Raw genomic sequence first — 24,481 nt, 5'->3', positions numbered from 1 at the left:
CAGAGGCACTGAGTTTTATAAATATGAGCATGATAGTGTAGAATAATCATATCCAAGGACTTAGTGGTGGGTTTCAAACAATTTTGGAACGCCTTCTGTAAGTGTGGCCTGCTTTCTGGGTCCACTGGTGGAACCTCTTCTAACCAGTTCGGTAGATTTGACGAACCGGTTCTACCGAATAGGTGCGAACTGGTAGGAACCCACCTCTGCTCTGCACCTTCGCAACCCGGTCGGTTCAACTTTCCGTGGCCATCCCAGTTTCTCGTATGGCCCTTTGGGAAAGGGAACTGCCCATCCCTGAACGCTCCCTTTCCTCAGCCTGCAAACTATTTGAACAATATCGGAGCCTGGCTTTCCTCAGGCCCAATTAGATGTCCCCACTTCCACCCGTGCCCCGCCTCCTCTCCTGCAGAATTGGCTTTTAAGCAACCTCAACGGAGCCTTTCCCTTGGCAAAGGTACAGCATCCCAAACTGCTTTCAGGGCCGGCCAATGAAAACAAGCCCGAAATTGCTGAGCAAAGATTTCTGTGGCCAAGATCGGCTTACATTCCCTTGTCGGAAGGAAATGTGAGGCCCCTTTCTCTGGGGCACGCATACAGAAGGGAAAGCGGACTTCGCTGGCTTTTGAGAAGCCATCGGGATTATGACATTAAAAAATCCCCTCCCACCCCTCAAAAATAAAACACCCCTTCACAACTTTGAACCTTCAGATGTTAAAGCCTGCAATCACTACCCTGTTTCCCCCCAAAATAAGATCCCCCCAGATAATAAGCCCAATCGGCCTTTGGAGCGCATGCGCTAAAATAAGCCCTCCCCGAAAATATCGCAACACGGCAGCAGCCATGAGGTGACCACGATCGCTGCCTCCTACACCACAAAAATAATAAGACCTACCCAAAAATAAGGCCAAGCGCTTATTTCGGGGGTCAAAAGAAAATAAGACCCTGTCTTATTTTCAAGGAAACATGGTAGTACAGCAGTTAAGAGGATTAAAGGGCTGGAGGCTGAAACATATGAACATATGAAACATTGCAGCCCCTCAATTATTGGAACGTGGCTATCATATCACCCCGGATTCTGCTTTTCACTAGACTAAAGGTAAAGGTTTCCCTCACACATATGTGCTATTCGTTCCTGACTCTAGGAGGCGGTTGTCATCTCCGTTTCAAAGCCGAAGAGCCAGCGCTGTCCGAAGATGTGGTCATGTGGCCGGCATGACTCAATGGCGAAGGCGCACAGAACGCTGTTCTCTTCCCACCAAAGGTGGTTCCTATTTTACTTGCATTTTTACGTGCTTTTGAACTCGTTGGTTGGCAGAAGCTGGGACAAGTAACGGGAGCTCCCTCTGTTATGCAGTGCTAGGGATTCGAACCACCAGACTGCTGACCTTTCTGATCAACAAGCTCAGTGTCGTAGCCACTGAGCCACTGCTTCCCTATTGCTGTTCTTACATTGAGTTAAATCAATGTTCCACTTTGCTTGGGACTTAAGCTTGCGCTTATCTTACCAAACCTAGCCTCCTCCATTTATTGGACTTCAATAATTTCCCAAAGCTGTACCATCAGAGTTTCAACCAGGAATCTTTCTGCTGCCACCAGCTGCCCACAGTTGTCTAAAAGTTGGACGGCCATATAAATATTTTTAAACCAGTCGGTCAATCAAAGTATCCTTCAGGTTGAACCAAAGACTTTCAGTCTAAGAAGAAAGGGCTTACTACTCTACTACAGTTTTTTCCTTTGAGCTATGCTTCTTGGATCACCAAATAAATTGATATTTTGCCCTTCAGCTGGACTTGGTGGCTAGAGACTACCAAAATTTTAAGGAACCAAGGATGAACGTTTAATAGACAATAACAGCCAGGTTTTTACTTGTGCTGAAGCAGATTCCTCTTGAGTAGACTGTCTTTATGGCTTTATGGTTCCCCTCGCACATATGCGCTAATCCAGAGATGGGTTGCTACCGGTTCGCATCAGTTCGCATGAACCGGTAGTGGTATTTTGGCCTGGATCGCAGCGACCCAGGCTGGCCATGCCCCCAATTGGTTCCCCAGTGTTTTTTTAGTATTTTTTAGTATTTTTTTCATGTACTGCACATGCGCAGAACAATTTATAGTCAACTGCACACGTGCATGCAGCCCATGCAAAGCTCACATGAAGCGAACCGGCACCAATGCCGGCAGCAACTCATGTTAGTCGGTCCCGATTCTAGGGAGCGGTGCTCATCTCTGTTTCAAAGCCGAACATCTAGTGCTGTCCAAAGATGTCTCCATGGTCATGTGGCCGACATGACTAAACAGCCAAGGTTCACGGAACACTGTTCCCTTCCCTAGATCAGCAGTTCAGCGGTTCAAATCTCACCGGCTCAGGGTTGACTCAGCCTTCCATCCTTCCGAGGTGGGTAAAATGAGGACCCAGATTGTTGGGGGCAATATGCTGACTCTCTGTAAACCGCTTAGAGAGGGCTGAAAGCCCTATGAAGCGGTATATAAGTCTACTGCTATTGCTATTGCTATTCCCACCAAAGGCAGTTCCTATTTTTCTACTTGCATTTTTACGTGCTTTCAAACTGCTAGGTTGGCAGAAGCTGGGACAAGTAACGGGAGCTCACTCCATTACGCGGCGCTAGGGATTCGAACCGCCGAACTGCTGGCCTTTCTGATCGACAAGCTCAGTGTTTTAGCCACTGAGCCACTGCTGAGCCACACTGCCATACTTCTAAGCAATCCAGAGCGGAAAGCCATGACTTCTTTCCCTAGACTCATTTTTACTTGGATTCTCTGTCTGGATATCTCTTTAATCCAGCATGGCCTATCTGAGCAGGCTTCTCCTAATTTTAATTCCCACTCTGTTACAGTTGGACCTGTCACCTGAGTGCAGAAGTCCCTCTTTGTTTGTTCAAAACGACTTCCTTCCTTCCTTCCTCGGTATCCTCAAAAGCGGATTGCCTGCTTCTCTTGCAAAATCTCTTGTTTTAATTGTTCAATAATGCACAGTTTCACAGACACACACACCCAATAAGCCGGCCTTGTTTTCAAAGCAATCAAGAGAGGCAGCCCACCCCTTTCCCCCCACTCCCTTGTCGTCAATATTGGAAGTGCTAGACAAAGCATGTTGTGTTTTTTTATTGGGACATCTGAGGATGGACTTGGCAAGGAAGACTTTGGCCTCCACAGAGAATGGGAGCAGAGGGCCGAGATCAGTAGCTACGCCGCCTTCTCTTTGTGTCTTGCACTCTCATTGAACTCCGACTTTGATTGAGGTGGGCAGATAAACGTGGAGACAATAATCCAGAGATTTCATACCAGCTCCAGAGAAGGGAAGGAAATCACCATGACAACATGGCTGAAAAGGGGGAAACGGGCCACCGATATTACTCTGGTGAGAGAGAGAGAGGGAACCGTATGCTCGCAGGAAATGGGTGGTGGGGTACAAATTTAGATTTTCATCAGTCGGTTGCCCTGATGCGTGGCCCAAAAAAGAGTAACTCCTTTTGATTTTCCTCCGGGACAAAGTTACGGGCTTACAGTGGCGTAACTGAGATCAGGATATGGTTGATAGCTCTCAAAAGACAATAAAATCCCGGCAGATGGTCTTCGCATTTTGATTCAGAGGCCAAGAAGCCAAAAGGACTTTGTAAAACCTTTGATTACTGACCGATGCATTTCGTTTGGGGGGGAAGTCACAAAAAGGTACAAAAACTCAGCATGGGACAATTCTTGTCATTTTCTCATCTTGCTCTTCTAGGGCAATTTTCTTCTCCTGGCTGTTGGCCAACACCTCTAGCCTTGTTAACTTTTGTGTTGTAGTAAAACACCTGCAGCTCATTCTCTGTGAAAGCGAGAAAGGGAGAGGGACGGGGAAGGGGAAAGGGGGAAAAAATCTGCCATGGGTTGGAGACAAGGATCCCACTTATTCTTTTGTTCCATTTTTTTAAAAAAAAAATGTAGAAAGGACGCTGGAAGGATCCTTTGCCTTGATCTGACAACAAAGACTCTTGAAACACACCCTACAAGCACTCTTAGGACTGCTTGTATGTTCTTCTGTGTGTGCAGGTGTGAAAGAATGGGTATTTTAGGCAGTAGATCAGAGGTGGGTTCCTACCAGTTCGCACCTATTCGGTAGAACCGGTTCGTCAAATCTACTGAACCGGTTACAAGAGGTTCCACCAGTGGACCCGGAAAGCAGGCCACACCACTGGTCCTTGGATATGATTATTCTACACTATCATGCTCCTATTTATAAAACTCAGGGCCTCTGTGAAAGGTAAGGATGACTACTGCGTTTGTGGTGCAAGCAGAACTTCGTGATGCCTTTTGAAGTTATCTCACACCTGACACTTGAGAGAATTATGATTGGACTGTAACTGTGATGCCAAGGGGTGGGGAATGGGCTATTCTATATATCAATTGCTTTCGCGCCTAAATAATCAGACTTCGCTTCGCTATGCCTTTAATCATTTATACTTAGTAAAAGTACACTTGATTTCTACTCATGGAGTCTCGTGGTCTTCTTTCCTTATTATCTAATGGAGAGGATCTGACAAGAACATTGCGTGTATTGAAGTTGTTTTAGTGCAAACCGAAGATGCCTTTTAAAAAACAAGTTTACATCCTATTCTTATGCATGCCAGTGCTGTGTGTGAGGTAATTTAAGGTGGTTCTGACAAGTGTCGTCGGCATCTTCATATCCGGTCACATGGGCGGCAAGCCACTCCCATCCGGTCACATGGGTGGCAAGCCACTCCCACAAAGGAGGCCACACCCACAGAGTAGGTTTGAACAATTTTTGAAACCCACCACTGCAGTAGATACAGAGAGAAATATTTCAGGAGAGTAACGGAGTCCATGTTTCAAATTCAGAGGAAGCCTGGTAGAACATCAACTTTAAGCTTGGAAGAAAGTGTTGGAAGAAAATGTCCATCTGGGTTCAGTTCCAAGTGGGGAAAAAGGATTCATGGAGGCTATTTGAAAAGATGGTTTAATGGTGGACAGGATCACACGCCTTGGAGCTCCTGGGTGAAAAGGGAAGAGATGCTGAGGGTTTTATGCCCTCTCTGGACTTTGAACTTCCTGGGGCACAGGAAGAGTACCCTGATTGGTTGCTGTCAGAGGTCATAGCAACTTTGTAGATTGTCTGTGTGCTAAGTTTGGTCGAAACTTGGTAGATGGTGCAATGAAGGACAATGAAATGGCTCTGCCTGAAGGGCGGGTAGATCTTTGTTATGTAGCATAGGCTGGCTCAGGCCTTAATGGCCCATTGACAAAGTGGGGGGATAGGGAGCTTCAGGGAGTTCCTTTGTTTTTAAAACACGTTTCTCCTTTTCTCACACAGGGAAATATAATATTCTGCCTTTTTAATATTTCCTAAAATATTTCATTCTTCTAGGAGAGGGAGGGATGGGTGCTAACTTCCTACAAAAGTCAGTGTCTATGTCTCACTTCCTTAGATCGCAAGATGGTTGTAGATATCTTTACTCTTGGTCTAGGCCAATAGGTGGACTTCAACTCCCAGAATTCCCCAGCCAGGATGGAATTCTGGGAGTTAAAGTCCATACACCCTAAAGCAGGGGTGAAATCCAGCAGGCTCTGACCGGTTCTGGAGAACCGGGAGTGGAAATTTTGAGTAGTTTGGAGAACTAGCAGATGCCACCTCTGGCTGGCCCCAGCGTGGGGAGGGAATGGAGATTTTGCAGTATCCTTCCCCTGGAGTGGGGAGGGAATGAAGATTTTGCAGTATCCTTCCCCTGGAGTGGGAAGGGAATGGAGATTTTGCAGTATCCTTCCCCTGGAGTGGGGAGGGAATGGGGATTTTACAGTATCCTTCCTCTGGAGTGGGAGAAAATGGGGATTTTGCAGTATCCTTACCCTGGAGTGGGAGGGAATGAGGATCTTACAGTACCCTTCCCCTGGAGTGGGAGGGAATGGGGATATTACAGTATCCTTCCCTGGAGTAGGGAGGAAATGGAGATTTTACACTATCCTTCCCCTGGAGTGGGGAGGGAATGAAGATTTTGCAGTATCCTTCCCCTGGAGTGGGAAGGGAATGGAGATTTTGCAGTATCCTTCCCCTGGAGTGGGGAGGGAATGGGGATTTTGCAGTATCCTTCCCCTGGAGTGAGGAGGGAATGGGGATTTACAGTATCCTTCTCCTGCAGTGGGGAGGGAATGGGGATGTTGCAGCATCCTTCTCCTCGAGTGGGGAGGGAATGGAGATTTTACACTATCCTTCCCCTGGAGTGGGGAGGGAATGGGGATTTTGCAGTATCCTTCTCCTCGAGTGGGGAGAGAATGGGGATTTTACAGTATCCTCCTGGAGTGAGGAGGGAATGGGGATTTTGCAGTATCCTTCTCCTCGAGTGGGGAGGGAATGGGGATGTGGCATTATCCTTCTCCTGGAGTATGGAGGGAATGGGTATTTTGCAGTATCCTTTCCCTGCCACACCCACCCCCGCCGCACCACGCCCACAGAACCGGTAGTAAAAAAAATTGAATTTCCCCACTGTCCTAAAGAAGCCAAATTTGAAAAGTGCTGACACAAGCCTGATCTAAACCCATTAATCCCTTTGTTTTGGTCCTTGCTTGTTCCTGCTTTGATGATTCCTCGTGTTGATTGCAATTGAGCATTTCATTCCCACTCCAGGATTGTACCTTTGACACCCACATCATCAACACTATCTTCTATTTTATTTTATTTTTTAAATCAATTTTTTTCCCTAGAAAATAGAAACAAAACCTATTTGGACATTTGTCTATCTTATGAAAGCGCTATTTTCACGTAGTCCCTGTTCTCCCGCCCCACAATAAAAAAAAGATTCATACATAGCACTTTTTTTAGAAATTTCCGCAAGGAAAAAAGGGAGAGGAGAGGAGCTAAACCACAGGGACATTGAACACTGCCATCTACTGGATGGAGGTTGTATATACACTCATTACCGATTCCCCCCAGCTTAATGTCTTCCAAATGTTTCGATAGACGACTCCTGGAGCCAAAATACAATGGGGCAACCGTTTTTGAATCAAGGTCCCTCAAATAGGTTAAATTACAGAAAGCATCCAAAATCTTAGACGTGCGAGGGAATATTTGGGAAAGTTGTGGCTACTTCAGTGATACTGGCTGCTGCTGCTGCCTAGCTCAGCTGCTTCTGCAGTGGGCTGAGATGGTCAGCCAGCTCCAGGCCATGATGCAGTCCCACTGGAACGAGGCCCTCCGGCTCTTCACCACCAGCGGTGCTTCCCTCCAACCTTCACCCAAAGCCCCACACCAGGAGGCTGAAGCAGACCCCATGTTGGAATTTCTGACCCACACAAAAAAAAAACCCTGAAGGGGGAGACTCTCTGCAGCAACACAAGCGTTCATTGCACGTATCCAGCCCAGGAGTCGTATTTTGAGGACCTCTGATTTAGTGCAATATAAAAAATGCAAATAATTGTTCTGTGGACCATCAAAATTTTCTCGTGGATCACCAGTGGTCCATGAACCACAAGTTGGTGACTGCTGCTTTAACCTACAAAAGTGTGTATGTGAAAACCATCTGCTTCTGTATTTTCCAATCTACTCCTGTATGCTGTTGTTGACTCAAGACAACCTGCACAAGAGGCCCTGGAGTTATGCGATGCTTTCAGAGGTGGGTTCCTACCAGTTCGCACCTATTCGGTAGAACCGGTTCGTCAAATCTACCGAACCGGTTAGAAGAGGTTCCACCAGTGGACCCGGAAAGCAGGCCACACCTACAGAAGAGGTTCCAAAGTTTTTTGAAACCCACCACTGCTAAAGGGTTAGGGGTGCAAGGATCTTGTAACTTGACAGCTTTAAGACTTGCATGCTTCAATGCCAGAGTTCCTGAGCCAACGTGACTGGAGGAGGAATTCTGGGAGTTGAAGTCCACAAGTCTTAAAGCTGTCAGATTTGAAGACCCCTAATTTTTTTTCCTAAAGGGTTAGGGGTGCAAGGATCTTGTAACTTGACAGCTTTAAGACTTGCATGCTTCAATGCCAGAGTTTCTGAATATTTACTTGGACCGACCTAAGTACTAATTCATAATTTCATATCCGGTCACATGGGTAGTAAGCCACTCCCACAAAGGAGGCCACACCCACAGAGTAGGTTCCAACAATTTTTGAAACCCACCACTGGATGCTTTCTAGATGCCCAATCTTGACAAAGAGGTCTACAAAGCATGACTTTGAATCAACTTCCCAAAGCGTTGTGCATAAACTGTGAGGCTAGAAAACGGAACAAAGCATCCACATCCTTTGCCCGAGAAGATGAGCTACGATGTGTGTGACCAGAAGTTCATTTCCAGTGAAGTGAAGGGATGGATGACTTTGTTTCAAGTTGGATCCACGTATTGCACCTTGCATCCTTCAGAGAGAGCACTTCAGTGGACCTCATTCATGTCAAGATGAATAGCAATAGACGAGCACTTAGACTTCTATACCGCTGCATAGTGCTTCATAGCCCCCTCTAAATGGTTAACAGCCTCTTGCCCCCGAACAATCTGGGTCCTCATTTTACCCATCTTGTAAAGATGGAAGGCTGAGTCAACCTTGAGCCAGTCAGGATCGAACTGCTGGCAGTGGGCAGAGTTTGCCTGCAATGTGCATTCTAACAGGTAGGTAGGTAGGTAGGTAGGTAGGTAGGTAGGTAGGTAGGTAGGTAGGAAGGAAGGAAGGAAGGAAGGAAGGAAGGAAGGAAGGAAGGAAGGAAGGAAGGAAGGAGAAATAGCAACAGCAATAGCACCTAGACTTATATACCACTTTCCAGTCCTCTCTTGTCAGCCTCTTGCCCCCCCCCAACAATCTGGGTCCTCAATTTACCCACCTCAGAAGGATGGAAAGATAAGTCAACCTTACTTTGGCACCTGATTTCATATGGTTGGACGCAGAGGTGGGTTCTTAACGGTTCGGACCAGTTCGGCTGAACCGGAAGTGGTTTGCTGGCCTGTATCATCGGAACTGGCAGCTACCCAGGCCTGCCATGCTTCCAAACTGGTTCCCCGGTCAGGGTGGCATGGTTTCCCCCCCCCCATTTTTAATGTTCTGTACATGCACAGATCTATTTATGGGTAACTGCATGCACGTGTGGTGAGCGCACGCAAAATTGCCTGTGAACCGAACTGACATTAATGCCAGCAGCAACCCATGCCCGGTTGGATGAGAAATCTATGCCAAGTTGTGGCAAATCCTTCAAGAGCCGAGGTGGCGCAGTGGTTAGGGTGCAGTACTGCAGGCCACTTCAGCTGACTGCTATCTGCAGTTCAGCGGTTCTAATCTCACCGGCTCAAGGTTGACTCAGCCTTCCATCCTTCCGAGGTGGGTGAAATGAGGACCCAGACTGTGGGTATGCGATATGCTGACTCTGTAAACCGCTTAGAGAGGGCTGAAAGCCCTATGAAGCGGTATATAAGTCTAACTGCTATTGATATAATGATATCTCTAGATTACTTACACGTGCTGGAAACCAGTTGGGAGGGAATTAACGTCTTGATTGGAGCCCAAGGAAAGTAGGGACATCTTGTTGCATCACTCCATCTCAGGTCTGTTGCGAAACATCTAACAATGGAACAGAAGGACAGGTGTGTTATAATCTCCAGCCAAACAGTAAAGGATTATGCAGCCTGTAAAGGATTAACAGGTTTATTGTCTGCAAAATAGAAAAGGTGACTCAGTGGCTAAGACTTAAGAAAGGCTGAGCACCAAAGAATGGAGGCCTTTGAACTCTGGTGCAGGAGAAGACTCCCATGAGTCCCTTGGACTGCAAGGCCATCCAACCGGTCAGTCCTAGAGGAGATCAACCCTGACTGCTCTTTAGAAGGCCAGATCCTGAAGAGGGAACTCAAAGACTTTGGCCACCTAATGAGAAGGAAGGAAGCCAAAGAATGGAGGCCTTTGAACTCTGGTGCTGGAGAAGAAGACTCTTGCATTGAGTCCCTTGGACTGCAAGGCCATCCAACTGGTCAGTCCTAGAGGAGATCAACCCTGACTGCTCTTTAGAAGGCCAGATCCTAAAGAGGAAACTCAAAGACTTTGGCCACCTAAGGAGAAGGAAGGACTCCCTGGAGAAGAGCCTCATGCTGGGAACAATGGAGGGAAGAAGAAGAAGAAGAAGAAGAAGAAGAAGAAGAAGAAGAAGAAGAAGAAGAAGAAGAAGAAGAAGAAGAAGAAGAAGAAGAAGAAGAAGAAGGAGAAGGGGACTTCTATCTACCTACCTACCTATCTGTTTATCTGCCTGCCTGCCTATCTATCACCTAAGTCCCTTGTACTACAAGGCCATCCAACCGGTCAGTCCTAGAGGAGATCAACCCTGACTGCTCTTTAGAAGGCCGGATCCTGAAGAGGAAACTCAAAGACTTTGGCCACCTAAGGAGAAGGAAGAAGGACTCCCTGGAGAAGAGCCTCATGCTGGGAACGATGGAGGGCAAAAGAAGAAGGGGATGACAGAGAAGGAGGTGGCTGGATGGAGTCACCGAAGCAGTCGGCGTGAGCTTAAATGGACTCCAGAGGAGGGTAGAGGACAGGAAGCCCTGGAGGAAGGTTGTCCATGGGGTCGCGATGGGTCAGACACGACTTCACAACCAACAACAACAGACCCTTTATGAATTCTGCCCCCCTAAAAGAAGTAAATATTCCTCTACTACACCAAAAGTTGTAATTGGAGACTAACTTTACTGGAGACCCTGATAGTTTTATACGTTCCAGAAAAGGAACTTTCTATCAGGCACGCTGGGTATAAAAATGGCCTCATGATTGAATGGAAAATAACACATCTCGTTTGTTGCCATTTCACCAATTTTAGTTAATCTTCCAAGGGAATTCCGCCTGGGAATCTACTCTCATCTGGGACTGAGCACGTAACAGTAATCATCGAAGCTTCAGAATAATTACAACAAAGGAAAGCAAATGTTCACGGTGCTCTTTTTCAAGATATTCCCCACGGTCAATGCATTAAGCTTGCTGTAGTCTGAGTTGGAAGAGAGACCCTACCTCAACAATACACAGGCAAGCGATCAATACAAACTCAAGGTGTTGTGGCCCAGCAGGAGCCGTTGGAGCTGCCACCAGACTCCGACAGCGAGGGGCCCTATGAGTCGGCTTTGGAGGATGTGGAGGACCCTGGACAGGGTTCCAACTCCGAGCAGGGCGCAGAGAGGCTGGTTGACCACCAGGAGGCGCCTGAGCCTTGGACCAGTGGGGAGGAGACAAGGGAGTGTGACCCTGACAATGAGTTGTTCCTGGATGCCCGGCACCGAGAAGCTAATAGGCGTCAGGAACAGTTGTGCAAGTACAGGAGGTAATTGCACTCAGCTGGTGGTAATTAGGCTCCTCTCCAGACTATAAAAGGACTACTTGTGTACAAGCCCCTCTTGCAGAAGTCAATGCAGGAACTAATGTTGGAGAACATTATTGTGAGCTTGGCAGGCTGGATTGCTGCCACGGCTTATCTGTGCTGGATTGCTGCCCAAGCTTGTCTGTGCCGGTTTGCTGCCAAGGACCTGTCTGTCTGTTAATTAAATGCCGTAACTTATCTTTGGCTCAGAGTGTGTTGGTGTGGGACGAGGGGAGTCAGAACACAAGGTAAACCAGTCCAAACTCAATTGCAAAAATTACGACTTCAGCAACAGAGTGGTCAACGCCTGGAATGCTCTACCCAACTCCGTGGTTACATCCTCAAACCCCCCACAGCTTCAACCTTAAACTGTCTACCTCACCCCATTCCTAAGAGATCCTACTGTGCCTACTGTCCCTGTCCTAATGTCCCCATTGATTTGTACTCATTTCGTTCGTTCATGTCCATGCTTATATTAATCCCTGCTATCTTGCACATGTTTGACAAGCTAATACATACAAATACATAAGCTTTGGATGTGCGTGTAAATCAGGGATGGGATTCACTTACCTTCCCTACCAGTTTACAACCCTACCATCTCCGTGCATGCGCACAGACAAAGCATGTGCTTTTGGTGGAAAAAAGGGCCTAAATGGGATGTGGAGTGGGTGGGGCCACCCACAATTTCTGCTACCGGTTCAGATGATCCAGTCCGAACCGGTAGAATACCACTCCTGGGATAAAAGTTCCTTGGTCTGAAGGAACGAATATCCATGTGACCAGTGTTTGGATTGGAGATTATACGAGAACACAGAACAACCTAAGTCTATATGCATTATGAAAAGGAGAGAATGCTTGGGGAGGGAAAAGGCATAGAATATAGAATACACCCTGCATAGAATATAGAATAAGAGAGTTGGAAGGGACCTTGGAGGTCTTCTAGTCCAACTCCCTGCTTAGGTAGGAAACCCTACACCACTTCAGACAAATGGTTATCCAATCTCTTCTTTAAAACGTCCAGTGTTGGGGCATTTACAACTTCTGGAGGCAAGTTGTCCCACTGATTAATTGTTCTCACTGTCAAGAAATTCCTCCTTAGTTCTAGGTCAACAAGAAGCAATGGATGGAAACTCATCAAGGAGAGGAGCAACCTGGAACTAAGGAGAGACTTCCTAACAGTAAGAACCATTAACCAGTGGGACAGCTTGCCTCCAGAAGTTGTAGGGGCTTCATCGCTGGAGGTTTTTAAAGAAAATACTGGACGGCCACCTGTCTGGAATGGTCTAGGGTTTCCTGCTTGAGTAGGGAGTCAGGTTAGAAGACCTCCAAGGTCCCTTTCAGCTCTATTTTGATTACCTATGGACAACGGTGAGAAGAGTCTGTCTGTTTGTCCATCTGTTTGCCATTGCCTCCATTCTAGAGCTGAGAAAGAGTGACTGGCCCAAGAAGATGTCATTCCTGAGGCAGGACTAGAACTCCCAGTCTCCCGTTTTCTAGCCTGATCCTTCCACCATTACTGTGCCCAAGGCTGACTCTCGCAATTAGAGTGGCCCAAAGGAAGGATTAAGAGAGGAGCCATTTCTACCATCTAAAGATCGAACGGCGAATCCTTTCTCCTCTTACGCTCAACCTTGTTCTAAAAGTTGATGGGAGGAAACCAGCTAAGCTCATCTTCATCGCTCATGATTAATTTCCTAACTGGGTGGAAACGGCACATTCTGGCTCAAAATATTGAGAAAGCTATTCAGGCATCTCCAGTGTCACCGAGCTGAGGGCGCAGGAAGGGAAGGATAATGGGGTGTTTGTGGGGGGACACAGAGAAGGTATTTTCTGCTGTTGCTAAGACAGATTTCCTTCCTCCCCGGCTCTCATGCCCCCCCCCCCGGCCGCTTCCGTTATCATCCAATCCCGGCCCTTCTTCTCTCCATTGGTTCCACTGTCACATCGAATGATTGTGACAGGTCTGTGTTCTTCTCACTTATTGGCTTAGTCTGATGGCCTATTATCGAGGGAAGCAAATCGGATGCTTAATCAATACTTGGCAAAGGCTGCCAGAGGCTACATTAGCATCACACCACTGGCTGTCTGGTTGTCTGGCTTTGAGATAAGAATCAAAAGGAGCTTGTGACATGATGGAGCACCTGGCTGATTCCATTCCGGTTGTGGAGGAAGGAAGGCCAACAATGCACGGAGAGCACCCTCTCCTAGAGAGTCATTTGGCAGGAGCCATTTGTGACTGCTGGTCTCCTAGGAACTCTTCTGGGTCCCTCACCACTCCCTGATGTGTAAAACTAAAACAGGGGTCGGCAACCTTAAACAGTCAAAGGGCCCCAAAGGTCCTTAACGGAGGGCCCCCATTGAATTCAGGAGATGACCGGAAGTCTGATTCCCCCACCATAGAGTCTCCTCCTAGGACGGTGTCCTTTTTCCTCTGCGAACTGGAAGTCTGGTTCCCCCCACCATAGAGTCTCCTCCTAGCGCGGTGTTCTTTTTCCTCTGCCAATTGGAAGTCTGGTTCCCCCCACCATAGAGTCTCCTCCTAGCACGGTGTTCTTTTTCCTCTGCCAATTAGAAGTCTGGTTCCCCCCACCATAGAGTCTCCTCCTAGCACGGTATCCTTTTTTGTCTGCGAACTGGAAGTCTGGTTCCCCTCACCATAGAGTCTCCTCCTAGCACGGTATCCTTTTTTCTCTGCGAACTGGAAGTCTGGTTCCCCCCACCATAGAGTCTCCTCCTAGCGCAGTGTCTTTTTTCCTCTGCCAACTGGAAGTCTGGTTCCCCCCACCATAGAGTCTCCTCCTAGCCTATCCTCTGCCTATCCTAAGTGAAAGCCCTATCAATTGTGCAGCCAACCGAAAAACACACCCCTTGCCATAGAATCTCATCCAGGGGTGAAATTCAGCAGGTTCTGACAGGTTCTGGAGAACCAGTAGCGGAAAAATTGACTAGTTCGGAAAACTGGCAAATACCACTTCTGGCTGGCCCCAGAGTGGGGAGGGAATGGGGATTTTGCAATATCCTTCCCCTGCCATGCCCACCAAGCCACACCCACAGAACCGGTAGTAAAAAAATTGAATTTCACCACTGGTCTCCTCCCAGCACGCCGTGCTCCCCACCTCCCAAACAGGAAGTGCATCTCAAAATTGTGGCTCCAACCGGCAACAAGGAGCCACAGCAGAGGGATGAAAGAGCCACATGCGGCTCCAGAGCTGCAAGTTGCTGACCCCTGACCTAAGAAGAACCTCTAAATCTATCTCCTACACCTGTTTAATAAAGATTTAGAGTGCAGTGACAGGAGATGTTGGACTCCTGTTCTAGAAGCTTCATTATATCCAATCTTCCATGAAAAGCATCTTTCTTAAAACATGGGGACCTTATCTATAGCTCAGAGTCATTATAGAGTTGAGTGGCCTTATGAAACAACAAAAATTATCTTTCAGCTTCAAACAAAGTTACTGTAAAGATAGAGATTAAATGTTTCATCTGGATGGGAAAGTCCAGGTTCAGATCTCCATTCAACCCCAAAGCCAGGGTGGACACAGGTGGCACGTGGATCCATATCGGCGGGCACGTGAGCTCAGCTGATTTTTAGGCCTTCTGGGCCCACCAGAAGTCAGGAAACAGGCTGTTTTCAGCCTCCGGAGGGCCTCCGGGGGTGTGGGGAAGACCATTTTCACCCTCCCTAGGCTGCTAGAAAGGCTCTGGAGCCTGGGAGAGAGAGAGAAATGGACCTTCCGGTCCATCCGGAAGTCAGCAAATGGGCCGTTTTTGGCCTCCGGACGGCCCCTGGGGGGGGGGGAGAATGCCTAGAAAGGATCTGGAGCCTGGGAAGAGCAAAAAACGGGGCACCATGCCATCGCGTGCCAAAAGCGGGAGTCGCATGGGGAGGGTGTCGCATGCACATGCACAGGGGGGAGGGTGCATAAAATTATGGGGGTTGGCACACACATGCACAATGTCCCCCTTCCCCCTGCTTTTGGCACGCGATGGCAAAAAAGGTTAGCCATCACTGTATTAGGATGTGTTCAAATGGACTCCATGGAATGCAAAAGATGGATTGCCGTATTTTTCAGAGTATAAGATGCACCTTCCCCCCCCAAAAAAGAGGCTGAAAATCTGGGTGCATCTTATACACTGAATACAGCCTTTTTCGCTTCCTGAAACGCCGCCCCCTTCGCAAAAACGGCCGTGCATAGCCTTTAGGAGTTTTGTAGAGTGCTCCCGGGGGCTGGGGAGGGCAGAAGTGAGTGAAAAACGGGCCATTTTTTGCTCAAATTTGCCCCATCCCCAGGAGCACTCTACAAGCCTCCTAAGGGCTATGCATGCCCTTTATTTGACAAAAACAGAGCCATTTTTGCGAAAAATGGCCAGTTTTTTGCTCATTTTTGGTGGCCCCCACCCCGTGGGAGCATTCTTCAAGCCTCCTAAAGGCTATTATGCTCTTTTTGGAGGGAAAATGGGCCCATTTTCACAAAAAAGGGGGCATTTTGGAGAGGTTTGCAGAGTGCAAAAACTTTCCTTTAAAAAAAAGGTTTTTGCTTCTTCAAAACCTTGGTGTGTCTTATACTCTGAAAAATACAGTACATAGGCTTTTAGCCAGTTCTATAAATTTTCCTTTTCTTCTTCTTCTTCTTCTTCCTCCTCCTCCTCCTCCTCCTCCCTTCTTCTTACAGATGCATTCAACATGCTTAAAACACATGACTGGCTTCAAATATGATTAATGTTAGTCTAATCTTAAATCTGGTCAGCTCAGCATGCCTCTGGCTTCTCGCAGACTTCAATCAAACAGCTGCTATTTAGAGCAGGCCCACAGTTACCTGCTCAGCCCCCCCTGTGGGTTTTTTCTTCTTCTTCCTGTCCACTTATTTGCTTCCCCAAGTTTTATTTTATTTTTTCAAACTTGCATCTCTCGTTCCGTGGATCAACATCCTCTCCTAAGCGAGGGCCAGCTTTTTTCTTCCCCTTCCCAAAATAACAGGCCAGACATATCTAAATAAACTGGGGTACAATGACTTTATAAGTCTGGCGGAGATGCCCGAGCCTTGATGAATGTGTGCTCTTAATACGAAACCAAACAAAAATAAGCCGAGCTAACACGTCTCCAGACTGGTTCCTTCAGGATGATAGATTGACAAAACATTTGCTTTTTATAACTCCCAAAACCAAAATAAGCCATGGACCCAGCTGTGGTGCCATGCTAAAACAATCATGGCTCTATCTGGCCTCCTCCGAAGGGCAGAATGTTGTGGGCGACGGGAGGATAGAATCATTTCAAACTCTGCAGAAATGCTGGGTGGACAGAATCGATGGTGGGGGGAGCAATGGTGAAATGTATTTTTTTTGCCACCGGTTCTGTGAGCGGGGCTTGGTGGAGGGGTCATGTGACTGGGTGGGCGTGGCCAGCTTTTAAAAACTTTTAAAAGCATTTTTCCCCCTGCCTATTCACCCAAACCGGCAGGGAAAAAAATGTTTTAAAAAGAGTGGGGGAAAATATATGATAAATATTTTTTTTAAAAAATATACCTTTTTATTTTCCATTTTCATAACATATAAATCACATGTATACTATTACATAGCCAATATCCTATTGTATTAAGTAGTAATTACATCAGTTCCTCTTGCCAACAACGGCCAGAAAGATAAAAACCCATTATTAGCTCTTCTGCTCTCCATACACCTCTTTCTTCTACCTCTCTCCTACCTCCTTTCTTCCCTCCATCATCCTTTTCTACTCTACTTCGCCTTCCTTTCTCCTTCTCCTCTCTCTTCATTCCACTCCTCCTTATCCTCCTCATCTTCCCCCCTTACCCTCTCTCCTATCCCTCTCTTCCTATCTTCTCTCCTTTCCCACTCTTCCTCTCATATATGATAAATATTAATAGAGGTAAATATTAGGTTACAGGGATTATAAACGTAAAGAGGAAATTGCAAATGAAAAACGAATGGAAAGTATGTAAGATGCTAAACAACAGGGGATATACCGATGTCTTAGGAATGGGAAGAAGTTTCTCAACCTTAGCAACTTTAAGACATCTGGACTTCAGCATGAATGAATGAATGAATGAATGAATGAATGAATGAATGAATGAATGAATGAATGAATGAATGAATGAATGAATGAATGAATGAATGAATGAATGATGGCTGGGGAATTCTGGGAGTTGGAGTCCAGACATCTTAAAGCTGCCAAGGTTGAGAAACACTGGCCTAGCACTTGTCAATCTCTATTCCATCCCCTCCCATCCCATTCTACCCATGTTAGAATAGATTAGAGATTAAAACAGATAACCCAATGGCACTTAAAGTTACGGCAAATGGGATTTCCCCCCATAGTTGCAGGGATCTTAAGTTGTTGAGACAGCATCAGAACGGTGTGGTCTAATTATCCCTTGGAGTGTTTGTTTCTCCGATCTTTTTTTTTTTAATGCACCGCTTAGTAAATGAGAGCTAATTAAACCATTGAGTGAAAGAGAAGGAAAAAGTCATAACTGAATAATGGGAATAAGGGGAGCATACTTGTGTTCAAAACATACTTCTCCGCCATGCCACAATTTCGGAATGGTGCACAAGAAAAGCGCTTGTGTTGATTCACTGTTCATGGTGGCCAACAAAATTCACATTCCTTAGGAGGACTTTGAATGGGCCAGAACACAGAAGCGGGCACAATAATTCTGGGAGGTTGAAGTCTACACATGTTAAAGTTATCCAGGTTGAAAAACACTAGCCTGGTGGGAGGGGTTATGTGGTTGGTTTGAGTTCCAAGCTTGGAGATTTGATTGCAAATGTTTTGTCACCATTCGAGAAGACATTGTCAGTCTGCTTTGCATTGTGCTTGTCTGGCCTTTAAATACCTTTCTGAATCCTGGTCTGATTTCGGGTTATGAGAGTGGCTGGCTGTAGTTGCCGAGACATAATCCTTGGTTTTAAGTACCGCCTGTATGAATGTAAATTAGTGCTGGTGTTGCTGTTCAGATGTCTTCTAATAATGTCATGGTCCGGTTTCAGGTTGATTTGATCTGCTGCATGTGATAGGATCCGATTTCTTGTGATCTGTTGAGTTATAATTTTGTTTGCAGCATCTTTGGTCTTTAAATGCTGCTGTCAACCCTGAAGCTGACCTGACCGAAGACATTTTGAGGCTTCAGTGTTGCCACACTGGAGCTGAGGGATAGTGGGGGAGGAATAGAAATAACTGGGATTTTGTAGCCAAAACAAAATACTTTCTCCTGGGAACCAAGGTCATTCCTCCAGATGGTCGGAGAGAGGAGGAGCGATATCACTAGGCAACTGGATGGAACCTTGATTGGACCATGTGACTGTTTGGGGAAAGGGGAAAAAAACTCTTACTTTTGATTAGGTGAAAACCGTGGGAACATTCAGAGTCGGTTTTCACCAGCCTGTGCCGATATGATACATCCAATAAAACTATTATTTGAGGAATCTACCGGTCTCAGTGTTATGAGCCGAGGTGGTGCAGTGGTTAGGGTGCAGTACTGCAGGCCACTTCAGCTGACTGTTATCTGCAGTTCAGCGGTTCTGATCTCACCGGCTCAAGGTTGACTCAGCCTTCCATCCTTCCGAGGTGGGTGAAATGAGGACCCAGACCGTGGGGGTGATATGCTGACTCTGTAAACCGCTTAGAGAGGGCTGAAAGCCCTATGAAGCGGTATATAAGTCTAACTGCTATTGCTATTGCTATTGTTTGCTATGGGTGTATTACTTGGAATCCTAACAGCTGTCTTTGGAATTTTGGCTGATGTTGTTCTTTTGTTCTAAGGGGTTGGTAGATTGTGTCGATGTCATTGTGTCTGTTTATTGATTTATTGGTGGAAAACCAGGCTGCCAGGATGCTCATCTCTGCTTCAAAGCCGAAGAGCCAGCGTAATCTGAAGACGTCTCCGTGGTCATGTGGCCGGTATGACTCAATGCCGAAGGCGCACGGAACACCATTCCCTTCCCACCAAAGGTGGTTCCTGTTTTTCTCCTTGCATTTTTACGTCTTTTTGAACTGCTAGATTGGCAGAAGCTGGGGCAAGTAATGGGAGCTCACTCCGTTACGCAGCGCTAGGGATTCGAACCACCAAACTGCCAACCTTTCTCATTGACAAGCTCAGCGCTTTAAACACTGAGTCACCACGTACCTTCAATAGCGCCACCCAAATATTGCTGAATCCATACATGGATTTGGTTTTCTCAATGCAAAATGATTTGTGTCTCTATTGCAAGTGGCGATTTTAAAAAGCATGTTTTAAATGGTGAAAATGTATAAAGTTTGGAGACATTGGTCTTTTTTTTTAGTCCCAAACTGAATAGAATAAAATTCTGGGTTTCTTTTCCAAAAATGTCCAAACACGTTCGTTCATCGATGAAAATTCCATTTCATCCCCCAACACCCTTTCTGCCCAGCAGAGGGCAGTAGCACACCTAGACACCAATTTTTTTCACTAATTTTGATGCTCTGCTCTGGGTAGGCACATGACATCATGCTCAGATTTGAATTTCCAGTTTCCTTTGACTCCACTAGAGACGAAGCTGATTGTACTTTTCGTCTCTTTTCTTGCTTTGCCCTGTTGGTGCCGATGTTCAGTCACACCATTTCTTTTCATCTCGTTTTAAGTCAATAAGAGTGACCTGCATTATATGAAACAGGAAATGCTAGCAGGGTTTATTTTTATTTTTATGGCGAGGAGCAGTTGGCAGGAACTTAAAATTCCAAACGAAGAAAGACAGAGTGAGAAATGACATGTGATAACAATAGTACTTAGACTTACAGTATATACCACTTCACAGTGTTTTGAAGCCCTCTCTAAGCAGTTTACAGAGTCAGCCTATTGGGGCAATAGCAATAGCAATACTTAGACTTATATACCGCTTCATAGGGCTTTCAGCCCTCTCTAAGCGGTTTACAGAGTCAGCATATCGCCCCCAAGAACAATCCGGGTCCTCATTTTACCCACCTCGGAAGGATGGAAGGCTGAGTCAACCTTGAGCCGGTGAGATTTGAACAGCCGAACTGCAGAACTGCAGTCAGCTGAAGTAGCCTGCAGTGCTGCATTTAACCACTGTGCCACCTCGGCAATAGGCTGACTCTGTAAACCGCTTAGAGAGGGCTTCAAAACACTGTGAAGTGGCATATCAATCTGGGTCCTCATTTTACTGACCTTGGAATGATGGAAGGCTCAATCAACCTTTAAGAAGAAGGAAGGAAGGAAGGAAGGAAGGAAGGAAGGAAGGAAGGAAGGAAGGAAGGAAGGAAGAGAAGCAATACCATTTAGATTTATATGCCGCTTCACAAAGCCTTTACAGCCCTCTCTAAGTCAGCCTCTTGCCCCCAACAATCTGGGACCTCATTTTACCCACCTCGGAAGGATGGAAGGCTGAGTCAACCTTGAGTCAGTCATGATCGAATTGTTGGCAGTTAGCAGAGTTAACCTACAATACTGTATCCATACTGCTTTCTAACCACAGTGCCACCATGGCCTTCCCTCCCTCCCTCCTTTCCTTCCTTTCTCCCTCCCTTCCCTAGCCTATCTACCTACCTACCTAACCATTGTGCCACCACGGCCCTTCCTCTCTCCCTCCCTCCCTCACCTACCTATCTACCTACTTTCAAACTTAGCAATAGGACTTAGACTTATATATCACTTCACAGTGCTTTACTGGCCTCTCTAAGCTGTTTATAGAGTCGGCCTCTTGCCCCCAACAATCTGGGTCCTCATTTTACGGACCTCTGAAGGATGGAAGGCTGTCAACCTTTAGCCATTGAGAGTCAAACTGCTGGCGGTTGGCAGAATTAGCCTGCAATACTGCATTCTAACCACTGTGAAAGGAAGAAAGGGAGGGAGGGAAGAAGGAAGGAAGGAAGGAAGGAAGGAAGGAAGGAAGGAAGGAAGGAAGGAAGGAAGGAAGGAAGGAAGGAAGGAAGGAAATAGCAATAGCACTTCGACTTATATACCACTTCACAGTGCTTCACAGCCCTCTCTAAGCGGTTTACAGAGTCAGCCTCTTGCCCCCAACAATTTGGGTCCTCATTTTACCAATCTTGGAAGGATGGAAGGCTGAGTCAACCTTGGCGAGAATCGAACTGCTGGCTATTGGCAGAATTAGCCTGTAAGCGCAATACTGTGCCCCAGGGCAAGTCTGCCTAGGCAAAAAGGAAGATGGAAGTTCTTGGTGTTCTTATTGGACCCACTTTCACTCGACCTTTTCACAAGGCAGAGCAAGCTTGAGATTTTGTCTGTTTCAAAAGGTTTGCAAAGTCACATTTCGCCGAGGAATTCCTGCAAAATCCGTTGCCCTTTGTTAGGCAAAAGCTTCCTATTGCCATATTCTTGCACCTCTCCTCTTTTTCCTTACTCTCCAGCCACAGACAAAGGGCCTTGCTTGATTAATCGTTCCTTTCTGACAACATGGCTCTTGGCCTATTGCCCTTGTGGGGGAAGCCATCTTTCTTTCCGCGCGGCGATTGCGGCTCCTCGCCCAATCCTGAGCATCGTGAGCCAGAAAAAAAGAGAAACATGGCTGTCCCTTGGCACCCTCTGCGGCTGGTCTCCTGTTCCCCAGCCTGTCCTTTTTTCTTTTTTTTTAACCACTGCGATGCAAAACACAAGACAACAAAAAGGGACAGAGAGAGAGGCCAAAGGTCCGTCCTCTGTCAACTTCAAGCTTGTGCGGGACAGGGAACCAATCAGTGTCCTGAGAAGAGGTCATAACGAAGACCACAGGACCAAGAAGGAGCAGCCACTCAATTCTCCAGGGCAATGGACGAGCAATTTCTGGAAGAACAAAAGATTTCTCTGGAGGGAAGAGGCGAATGTAAATGGGACTTAATGCAAGGGCATTGCGGGGGGGAAACGGCTGCGGCAACATCATGCCAGGGTCAACAGCACCAACGGAGACAGATAAGTCAAGAAGAATCAATAATGTTAAACAACCCACCCACCCACCCCCCGCTTCTCTCCAAGAAGCAAATCGGTGCAAATGAAGTTAAAAACCACCTCCCTTGTTCTGCAACTAATAAATCTCAAAGGAGGTAAAGCCGAGGAAGCTACCCAACGAACACAAGCAATTCCCACATTTCCCAGGATTCTGTTGCTGTAAAATGGAGCTCCACGAGATATTTAAGGAGGCGCTGCACCTCTCTCATGTAAATAAGATTTCTAATAAGTCCGATTTCCTTCCGTATTACGAATCCAGGTCCGTGGGAGGGGGGGTCTCCATTTTTCCTCTTCCCCTTTTAACAGCCTAGTGAAAGGATTCGGAATAATTTTCAGAGGTAATCGTTGTGGCCCGCCAGTGGAGCTGGCAGAAGATTCGGACAGTGAGGAGGTTGGGGAGGAAGATGGGCCAGTCCTGGAGTCTGGGGAAGGCTCTGATGAGGGCTCTGTGTTGGAGGCAGAAATGGGGCCAGGGCCCTCTGACAGTTATCAGCTGCCTTCAGAGTCAGACCTCAGTGAGGCAGATGAACAGCTGGAGCCTGTTCCCAGTGTGTGCATGCACAGAGTGGCCAGATGAAGGGAACGGCTAAAGAACAGGGGTCAACTTGGGAGTAAGGCCGCAGTTGGAGGGTGAATGGCCCCTCCCAGCGGACATAAAAGAGGAGCCAAAGGGGAGTGGAGTTTGCAGGAAACACTTAGTTCATTCCTGCATCCTTGCCAAGTATTGCGGCATCGAAAGGTATCAGCCTGGCAACTCTCCAAGCCTGATAAAGATTGGTAATTATGAATTATTTTGAAAGACTGTGGGAGAGGAGAGACTTTGCTGGAGAAGAATTCACTGTCAATGAAACAAAAGGGTTTTATTGGGACGAGGACTCGGCTTCGTGCTTCTGGGGAAGCCTCGGTCGGAACAGAAACGATGAAATGCTGAACAAAGAAAACCAGTGTTTTACTTTCAGCCTGGGGAGGTTTTTCCCAAAGCGAAGCATTGAAATTGCAGGAACAGAGATACGTCCAGGGAGTTAAACCTTCTTGGACTCAGCTAGACTTATTTTGGAGGGAGGGGGAGTCAAAGAGACTGCATAAGATCAAGTCAGATTCTCATTCCATCTAGTTTAATTTTCAATCCTGGTTTGCTTTATTGGTTTAGATAGCAAGCTGTAGGAGGAGAAGGGGCAGAACCCAGAGGTGGGGGTGAAAAGCATGACCCGTCAAAACCGCGGAGGACAAAATCGCGCTCGACGAAAGCGTGCATGTGACGTTATCACAGCGCGACGAAAAAAATTAAAAATTGAAATAAAATTAAAATTAAAGCAAGCCGATTCACATAAAGGTAAGGGTTAGGTTTAGGTTTAGGGTTAGGGTTAGGTTAAGGGTTAGGGTTAGGTTTAGAGCGTTAGGGTTACGTTTAGCGTTAGGTTAAGGGTTAGCGTTAGGTTTAGCATTACGTTAACGGTTAGGTTTAGGGTTAGATTTAGGGTTAGGTTAAGGGTTAGGTTTAGGGTTAGGGTTAGGTTTGGGGGGGTTAGGGTAAGGTTTTCGCTTTATTTTTACATTTTTCGATCACAGCACGATGTTTTCGTCGCGCTGTGATGACGTCAAATGCGCGCTTTCGTCGAGCGCGATTTTGTCCTCCGCGATTTTGTGGTAGAACCGTGAAAAGAGGGATCAGCCGAGAATCCAGAGATGGTATTCTATTTTCTTCACTACGGGTTTGGGAGCAGGAGCACATGAGCAAAGGTTCTTGGTGACGTCAGGGTGGGTGGGCAGAGCCTCGCGCCACCGCCGATATCGGTTCGCCCGAACCAATGCGAACTGGAAGCATATCACCTTTGCTAGAATCCCTAGATAGCAATAGCAATAGCAATAGCAGTTCGACTTATAGCAATAGCAATAGCAGTTAGACTTATATACCGCTTCATAGGGCTTTCAGCCCTCTCTAAGAGGTTTACAGAGTCAGCATATCGCCCCCAACAACAATCCGGGTCCTCATTTCACCCACCTCGGAAGGATGGAAGGCTGAGTCAACCTTGAGCCGGTGAGATTTGAACCGTTGAACTGCAGATAACAGACAGCTGAAGTGGCCTGCAGTACAGCACTCTACCCACTGCGCCACCTCGGCTAGATAGCCACAAGTGAACTAAGTCCGACTCTCCTTCAACTCCATTGACCATTATCTGAATCCAAGCAGGTGGTCACCATGAGTTGAGAAGACTCCT

At 46.8% G+C, this 24,481-nt stretch overlaps 1 long non-coding RNA gene across 2 annotated transcripts in view; it reads right to left on the bottom strand.

The window, feature by feature from the left end:
• Nucleotides 1–3,106: 3,106 nt before the first annotated feature.
• LOC148049002 (uncharacterized) overlaps nucleotides 3,107–24,481 on the bottom strand; it is a 44,725-nt gene continuing 23,350 nt past the window's right edge. The window contains exons 1-3 of one of the 2 annotated variants that reach the window (XR_015695575.1): nucleotides 12,682–13,161; nucleotides 9,448–9,551; nucleotides 3,107–3,828 (exon numbers count right to left, since the gene is read on the bottom strand). This is a non-coding gene — a long non-coding RNA (uncharacterized LOC148049002). Of the gene's footprint in view, nucleotides 3,829–9,447; nucleotides 9,552–12,681; nucleotides 13,162–24,481 lie in introns of those variants that run through there. The other variant, XR_015695576.1, reaches the window with a different exon arrangement.

The sequence above is a fragment of the Thamnophis sirtalis genome, unplaced genomic scaffold (genome assembly GCF_051295495.1).
Source record: "Thamnophis sirtalis isolate CommonGarterSnake01/CBP01778 unplaced genomic scaffold, rThaSir2_p1.2 scaffold_2, whole genome shotgun sequence".
Lineage (NCBI taxonomy): Eukaryota > Metazoa > Chordata > Lepidosauria > Squamata > Natricidae > Thamnophis > Thamnophis sirtalis.
The sequence above is the reverse complement of the archived record's forward strand: the minus strand, read 5'-3'. Positions and strand labels throughout refer to the sequence as shown.